The sequence below is a fragment of the Cynara cardunculus genome (genome assembly GCF_001531365.2).
Source record: "Cynara cardunculus var. scolymus isolate 2C chromosome LG 10, CcrdV1, whole genome shotgun sequence".
Classification (NCBI taxonomy): domain Eukaryota; kingdom Viridiplantae; phylum Streptophyta; class Magnoliopsida; order Asterales; family Asteraceae; genus Cynara; species Cynara cardunculus.
In genome coordinates, this window is record NC_037537.1 from 24439926 (window position 1) to 24449580 (window position 9655).

The window sequence follows — 9655 nt, forward strand, 5'->3', positions numbered from 1 at the left end:
ACATGATTTATTTATTAAATAATTTTTTATCTATTTACTAACTTATTAATTATCAACTAATTTATAAAATATATTATTTATTTAACACATTAAATGTTTCAAAAGAGAGAACTCTTTGAAGTGAAAAACATATAAAAAGGAGATTAAAATAACAAAAGCTCCTGTAAAATTTGAGGGTAGCAAATAAGTGAAGTGGAGATGGTATGCGGGGATTCGACCTCACTCTGACACTCCACGTGCGTCCACGCGCCTCCCTCACCCTTCCCACCCTTCACCTTCCCCGATGTTCGCCACCTGTCCCCCCCGATTCTCACAACGTTTAAAGCATCTTTTTATTTCTCAAAAAAAAAAATTAAAAGTCAAATTTTACAAAAGGAATTAAATTTAATTTATTATAAAAATTCAAATATTTATTACATTTAATTAAAATATTTCATAAATTTATTTTTTCAAACCAGAAATTCAATGTGTAATCTCCGCATTCAATGTATATTCTTGAATAATCTCTTTTAAAATTATTTTTTATATAAAATAATAGCAATTCAACTTATCAGTTAGAATAAACAAAAAATTAATTATTTTTCTATACATTAAGAGGGTGTTTAAGATTGTTTATTTAAAACAACTTATGTTTTTTTGTAAAAGTATTTATTAACTTATGTGGTATCAAACCGGAGTTAAATAAAATAGAGTTAAAATTGTAAACCGGTAATAAACAGTTTTTGATAAGTCAGAAAGAATTAACTAATCAAAAACAGTTTATTACCGGTTTGACACCGGTATAAGCAGTTTTTTTTTCTTATCCAAACACCAGAAAACAGCTTATCATCCGTGCCAGACTGAAATAAGTTAAAAAACAGCTTTTATAAGCAATCCCAAACACCCCCTAAGTTTTATATATTTTTAAATTTAGATATTTATTTAGTTTTTCTTGTAAATTTTATTCTCTATTTCGTTTGAATAAATTTTCTGTATCTATATTATATTATAAACATTTGGCAGAGAACTCTTAAAAACTATTTTTATGCACAAAATATTGTTTATTGATGCATATTACTTAAAATTCAAAATCACAAATAGACTATGCATAAATACAACTTATTAAAGCTCCATACGTTAATACCTTTTTAATTATTTTAAAATAATTCGATAATTTTTTTTTTTGAGAAAAAGATTTACAACTTAATTTTAAGGAAAAGGAATAATTTATGGTTAAACTCTATCAATAAAATTGAATTTGTTATTAATTTATATAAAGTTTTTCTTTTAATAATATAAATAATGTTGAAATTTTCACAATGAAAAATCTATTGAAATTAATTATAATTTTATTCAAAAAATTTTAACTTTTAATTTTTTATTTTAGAGAAATTATAGAAAATATATTGATGTAATAAACTGTTCCTAACAAATTAAAAAAATAAAGAAAGAAAAATTACAAACATCCAAATTCGAAAAAAAAAAAATCTCTAAACTCCCTTCAAGAAAAAAGACAAATATTATTTTAATTGTTTTTCATCAATGACGTTGAATATATTATCATTTTATATGAAAAAAAAAAAACTAAAATTATTGCAATGATAAATTTATAAAAATATTTAAATAACATAATTAATTTGAAAATACCCAAGTAGACGATAAAAAACAAGTTAATTGTTTTTTTAAGATTTTAACTTTTGGGTCTCTTTTTTACATAATTAATAAAAAAAATAAGTTGAAAACATTGTAATGTAAATATATTGGTCATCTTCCATTTTATGTCGTAGGAATTGTATATTTTATGTTTAACAATTATTGGTATATGAACCAGCTTTTATGCATATCAATTAATTTCAGGGTCTTGAAATTAGTCTTTAAAAAAAGACATTTAATAACATACAAAACAGTTCAAACTTTCAACCACGAGCGAAGTCGATATTTGATAACTTGCTTCCAATAGTTTGAACCACATGTTTTACAAAAAAATTCATAAAAGTATGGGTGTGTGAATTTTTTTGTTCTATTTACTGTATATAAATATTATATACTTGTAAAAAAAATCTATAATTTCTTTAAAATAAAGAATCAGAAGTTAAAATTTAAATAATAAGGATATTTAATTCCAATAAATCTTTAAAAAAAATTACAATAATTATATTATTAAAATATTTTATAATTTTATTTGTATGAATTAATAAAAAAATTATTTTCTCTTCACATTAAATCCTAAAAAATTATTTAAATTTGAAATTTTCTTGTATTTTTTCTATTCTAGATAATAACATAAAAAATATATTGAAACAAAATCATTATTCTTCACAAAATATTTACATACAACTTATTCCTTTTTTTTGTCTTATTCGATTAAATTTTAATATTCTCAATGTGTTATATTTAAATAGAAATTTCAGCTTATTTTATCTATAAAAAATATGTCCTTTTAAATTATAACGTTATTTATATTTCGATAATTACTAAGATTATATATGCATAATACAACATAGTACATTTCTATCGGTTGATTTTATGTATTAGGTTTATAGAAATTTTAATAAGTTGTAATTAAATGTAGTGTAATTTAATAAAAAAAATGGTATGAATACACTCAAATGTAAATATACAAATTTTTTTAAAACGGACTAAAAGAATTGAAAATATATATCAAAATGTTAACAAATTTAAGTGATTAAATAAAATAATATAATTAAAACAAATTTTTAATAATATAATATGTTACTTAATGTAAGCCAAATGGTAGAGAAATTAAACAAATATAATATGTTAATTAATAGAATTTTAATATTTGATTATTATATATACATATTAATTAGAGAGAGAAATAGGAGTTCCAAATACAAACCAATCAAATGAGATATTTATGAAAATTATGAGAATTTATTTATTATGATATAGAAGATGATCATAGTTCATTCATTATGATTAACGTTTTAGATCTGAAAACAATCAATATATTTATGAAACCAGATATTCGAGAGACTAGATAGACGTTTGAGATTGGTTTGTATGGTTTGGCCTTAAATGGATAAAATTTTCAAAACAAATAGATAATAATATAATACGGTTACCGTAAATACAGTTACCGAAAATATGGTTACCAAAATCCCCAAAATCCAACAAACCTTATGTAACACGATTTCGAGGTGTCCATTCATGATTAAACGCTCTAACATTTAACGTTTAAGATGATAAGTTATGAAGGTTTTACTTGTAATCATATGGAATTGATTAGGGATCGAACCGAGCGAGAAAAACGGAAGAAATGAGCAAACAGTGACCTGCGCTACCTGATGTTGCGGCACAGGCCACAGGACTCTCTGTGTACCAAGATTGGATGACGCGGGCAACTTGTCGCACGACCTAAGGTCGCATGCAAGGTTGTGGGGACCGGCTGTCAGCCCTAAAAGTCCCATTTTTTGGGATTTTTCTCCATTTCTCTACCTTGGATATTTTGGAAGCTTAGGGTCCGATTTTTGGAGCTTTTGGGAGCGTTCCTTGGCCATCTCAATTTTCAAGGGTTGATTTTTGAAGGTAACCCTCTAACTTTTCTCTCTTAAGATCTAGGTTTGATCTTTTTTCACCCCTAACCCTCATTAATTCTTGGGTTCATTTGTGTATGTTTTTGGAGTAATTGAGGTGTTCTTGAGAGCCTTGTGCTATAGATCTGGAAATCTAGCTTGGGGATCTCGAGTCTTCACAAATGGAAACTAAAGTTTGGTTTTAGAATTTAGGTTTATAGCAATGTAAATTCAAGTTGTTTTGTGAAAACTTTGTGCATGTCAAAAATGCCTATTTTGGAGTCTTGTTACTGATATTTATCAAATGTATTGTTTATCTGATGAGATTTACATATGTGGTATATTTGATTTCATAAATCTTAAGAAATACATATATTTGGATTTTTTTTTCTAGATATTTGATAATAAATCATAAAGTTTGAGGGTTTTGATGGTTTATTTGTCATGTGAGGTTAATTGATATCAATGCATTTGGTATGTTGATTTCATAAATCATTCGAATAATACGCATGATTTAGTTTTGTTGGACTTTGCGGTATTTTGGGTCATAAAATTTATTAAACCCCTTTAAATGCATTTAAACACCCCCTTAATGGCTTCACTTTGATATAAATACTCGTTTTAGGATCTTGTTTGATCTTTGAGTTTGTGGTGTGAAGTGAGAACTAGAGCTGAAGAAGCCAAGACTATGAAAGTTTGCTACAATTAATGTGTCGAGACCCGAGGATAGGATAACYGGTTGAGGTCAGGCCGTGGGAATCCTGTGTTGGTTTTCAAACCTTTTGATATACAAGTGGCTCGAACATCGAGTATTTACATTTTGATATATATTGACTTTTATTGATTAGTCAAATGAGTCATTGAGTATTTGACTCGATTTTGACTCAAGTGAGTTTTTGGGACATTTGTCTAGTTTAACTTGCTCAATGTTGAGCTTTGAAATATGATATGCAGTATTGGCATATTTATTTGGAAATTACATGTTTTGAGTATGTTGGTCATTTGATAGGAATCATGTGATTTAGACTGTAATGCAATGTATTCATAAACATAGGAGTCGGTTTATTGGTTTTAGAATGGGATCATTAAACATGCCATGTAGCTAGATACATTTAGGGATCATTATCCATGCCATATAGCTAGATATATTTAGGATCATCAGATGACTCAAGGTACAGATCATGGATGGTTGAACTTGATGGCCCTGTGATCCATAGCGGAGGACTCAAAGTAGAGTTATAGCAGTAGGTGGTGGAACTTGATGATCGTGTGAGTTATAGCATGGGTTTCAAGCTATAAACCTTGGATGGTTGAACTTGATGATCGTAAAGCCATAGATATTATAGTTTCTAGTGAACAAGCATATCTAGGATCATTGAGAGTCCCTATGCAATAACCAGGACTGGTTAAACTTGATTACATTGATCCATAGTGGGATAATTAACGTTGATATGTGGCTTACTTTTGTGTTTGTCACATTCGATGTATATTGGTCTCCCCCGTCTTTGGAAGGTGTTATTACTAGATAACATGTTATTCATGTTTTCAGTGTCGTTTGGACATGAGCGTATTCAAAATTTATAGTTTTGGCATCTTGGAACTCATCTATGTTTTTGGTATTGGAATATTTAACCTTATTCACGTTTTGGGTGAATAATGAGTTTTCATTATGAAAATAATAGGTTTTGGAAAGGATGTTTCTTTTATACTAGATGCATTTCATTTTTGAAGTTGTGATTTGAAGAACATTCTTGTAGTTGTACCATTATATTAAAGATGAAAATTAAGCCTAACCCTTTTTATTTGTCGGCATGTGCATCAGGTCCTCATTGGGGAATGGAACTAGTGGCATTGCGAGTTGAGTGCTAGTTAGAAACACAAGAAAGAGTTATCTTTTCGAGGACGTCTTCTGTATAATAGAGATAATGGCTATCGTTCAGTTTTAGTAACATGTGTCCATAATGTAGACCTTATGTACGGTCTGGATTATTTGTTGATATTAAATTTAGATTTGTTATTTGAGGTAATCAAGTATTGATTTATAGGATAGTTTTGGTCTATTAAGTGATCTTTTATTAACAAGTTTAAAGTAGTAGTTCTTTCAGATTTGAGGTTGTTACACCTTACCGAAAATTCAAAGACTTTTCCTAAAATATGGTGAAACATATTTTGGATGAAATCATTATCAAATGAAATCTATTTCGGATGAAATATTTCTTAGATGAAAGCAGTGTTGGATGAAGCCATCATTTAATTTGATGGTTTCACTACTGAAATAAGTTTGGATGAAACCATTATTTTATTTGATGGTTTCATTACTCAAATGGATTCATTTGACGGTTTCATTATTGACAAAAACAATAATAAAAACAAATACCAATTCCATTATTGATGAAAACAATAATAAAACCAAATACCAATTCTAACTGCTCCCGATTTCATTATTGACGGAAACAATAATAATAAAAAAAATACCAATTCCAAGATTAAAGGGTTGCCTTAAAAACCATTATCAATATCCCAATATATCAGGTAGGTTAATTAGAAGATAAATATCTCAAACATGTCGTTAACAAGTAAAAACAATATCACCCTAAAAAATAAAAATAAAATAGGAAAACATTGAATAATTCGGTTTGGTTGAAAGAGGGTTGCAAAGTTTGTATGGATGTAAAGGTCTGTATTTGCTCTTTCATATATATATATATATATATATATATATATATGTGTGTGTGTGTGTGTGTGTGTGTGTGTGTGTGTGTGTGTGTGTGTAGGGGGCTAATAAAATGAGAACCAATTAATTTGTGGTAACTATGAAATCCTATGTGAGCCAATCATTTAAGATAGTATTTTTTCTTAAAATAAAATAGAAGGGTAAATTAGTAATTTTTGTTGATTATTCAATTTACTTTAACTAGTTTAATTGTTTTAATATATGTATACATACACACACAGACACACTGAGACCAAATCCGATGACCTTTTTCGGCACCCACAACCACTCTGGTGACCTCTACCGGTCATCTTGTCTGACCAAGACGTCGTCTCCGACGATCGACCACTAAACACCCACATGTGAGCATCCCTGACAGCTAGCCCCATCTTTGTCCCTGTGATCCCCTCACTACCTATCTCCTTTCCCTCATCCCTGCACTGACCACCATATTCATCGACACTTCCCTCGATCCCTCCCCCCAAACACCCTCATCGATCACCCTCCATCTGGGAGAACCCTCCACTCTGGTGGTCATCTCCATCTCAACCTTCTTCTCTAACCCAACCTCCAGACTTGCAACACACATACATACACTTCACACATACATATTGCATGCACACACTGCACATATATAACACACATTATGCACATTGTACACACACATACGTATACAACGTAGGTATCATAATGGTACCACAGTTAGTATCACAGTGGTCTCAAAGTTTACTTTGTATGTTTTGGGTTTCACATTGTATGTATTTTGGGTATCACATTGTGTATTTTGGGTATCACATTGTGTATTTTGGGTATCACATGGTGTTCTATAACATCCCCATAAAAAGAACCATATGGGTCTAACTTCAATTACCAAATAAGGAATGTTTGTAATTAACCCACCTTATAATCCACGTAGATGAAGATATGAAGATGAATAACAACTAATCCAGTTAAGTAATCACAGAATCAACTCCCTTATTTCCTTCTTCTTTTGGTTTTCTTTTCCTCGGGTTCAAAGAACACACACAGAGAAAATTCTCACCAACTTTCGTTTTTCATCATATACCATTCCAATGAGATGAACAAAATTATCTCATTATATTATGCTATTAAAGGAAAGAGGTGGTGGTATGATTCAAAACATTTAAGCATATTAACCATAATAACCCCTTAACTTACTACCACTTTTCAAAAACAACCCCGAGCTTTATAACCGATAAACCCATTTATCACAATACCTTTTTATTATTCAAGTTTCAAATGATGGGTCGTGGTTTAAAGGAAACATATTTGTTTTAACTGTTTTATGTTTTATATGATAAAACTGATTTAACTCACTAAGTGTTAAACCTAACACTTTTTCTTATCGACATGTATATCAGGTCATAGTAGAATCTGAGAGGAGTTTAGAGCTTTGTAGAGGATCGGGTAGGATGGTTGTACGGGCGTCATCCGGTTTTGAAGACTGCAAACTTAATGGTTTTAGTAACCCTGAAAATATTCTAATTCTGTTAAGGATTAGACTGCCCAGTTAGAACTCTGAAATGTTCTTGTTGTCTTTCTTATGCAAACTTTTAGCATTATGTTATTAAAGTTATTTTATTTTGATGAAATTTTGAAATTTTAAATTGTATGCTATTTTCAAATTTTAGGGGTGTTACATACGTCGTTTAAATGTAGAATTGGTATTTATAAAGATATTATATAGAAATGTTAAATTTTGTAAACAAGGAAAAATCCCCGATTCCCTGGTGAGACTAGGTAAGAAATCTTGTTCACCGATAGGGATGTGGATGGGGATTGTGATCCCTCGTATCCTCGATCTCATTGGCATCTCTAATAATAATATCTGATTGGTAAAACGACCTAATTTAATGGTTAATTGGGTGGTATCATATGTCAAACGTTAATTGGAGTAGAATGATTGTAAAAATCCAATATGCATATAATTATTGGATTGAATCAATTATGTCAAAAATACAGATCCAAACATATCCTATTGATGATCAGAGTAGATAAGTTCAATCAGTTGTATATTAGTATTGGTTGTTTATCAGAAGGATTTGATCAATTCAATATTGTGAATCAACTATTCAGACAGTTTATGATCCTTATCACAAATGAAAAGCGACAAGCTAGCTTATCTTTAATCAAATGATACAGTTTGATAATTCAGCTAATCAACAAATCACTTATGATCATTATCAGTGCGCACTTTATGATATTTGTCCTCGATATCCTGATTGCACACTCATCCCCTTTATGTTCAGTCGCTAAGTTATTGATTTTCCTGAATGTATGATAAAATAAATGTCAAAATCACATATTGTTCATTTAAGCATGCATGCATTTTTCATCATCATTCAACGAATGGACATAGAGACATCACTTTTGTTGTACATGAGTGACAAATCTTATCTCGATACATGTTTGTACTACCATATAAAACGTTACATATCAAACTACATTTACGTTACCCACATCTTAAGTGATTAGAACCAGTGTCAAAGTACATCATTTCACTACAACAAAATTGGGTTTATAGGACATCTTCAATCTCTAATTAATGTCCCAGTAGACCGCTTTATAGAAAACTTAACTTATAGGACCCAAATATAAAATGTCATATCTAAAGGTGTTGTAATAAGTTTATATGACGTTTTTGGGAGTCTTAATAAGTTTTTAGGACATTTTTAATATAAAGTGTCGCATTAGCAACTTTATATAACATTTTTTAGAAAGTGTCTTATAAACTCAATTTTTATAGGACATTTGTTTTTATAGAACAGTTTTTCAAATAATGTCTTATAAAGTTGCTAATGGTACGTTTTATATTAAAAGTGTCCTAAAAAACTTATTAAATAAAAAAAACATCATATAAACTTATTACAACGTCTTTAGATAAGACATTTTGTTTTTTTGGTCCTATAAACTCGATTTTGTTGTAGTGTTTACACAACAAACTCCATGTTCTTAAATCAAAAGTATACATATCTAATCGATCAGCATACAAAAAACAATCATGACATTCATATGACATACAATAGAGTGTTCTGTCTGAAGTAATATTCGACTAAAAACATGTTTTGTAACACATTTTGATTTTAATCCAAGATATAGCTTTCTTTAACTACTACAATTTTTTGACTTAATGCTATATTTCTTATAATAAAACTATACGGAGAGTAACATCCACGCGCTGGATCTGAAAGTGGAAGTTATATTTTACTAGTTTTGAAAAAGAGTGGACCCGGTGATGACGTGGAGTTTTCTAAATTCAAGAAGCATCAAGACCGACACCTAAAAATGTAGTTTCATTCCATGAATATGGAAAAAAAAACCTGGTTTTCCACACTAGGGGTGTTCAAAAAAACCGTTGGACCGCTCAAACCGGCCGAACCAAGTCAAACCGGACCGTTTTTGGCGG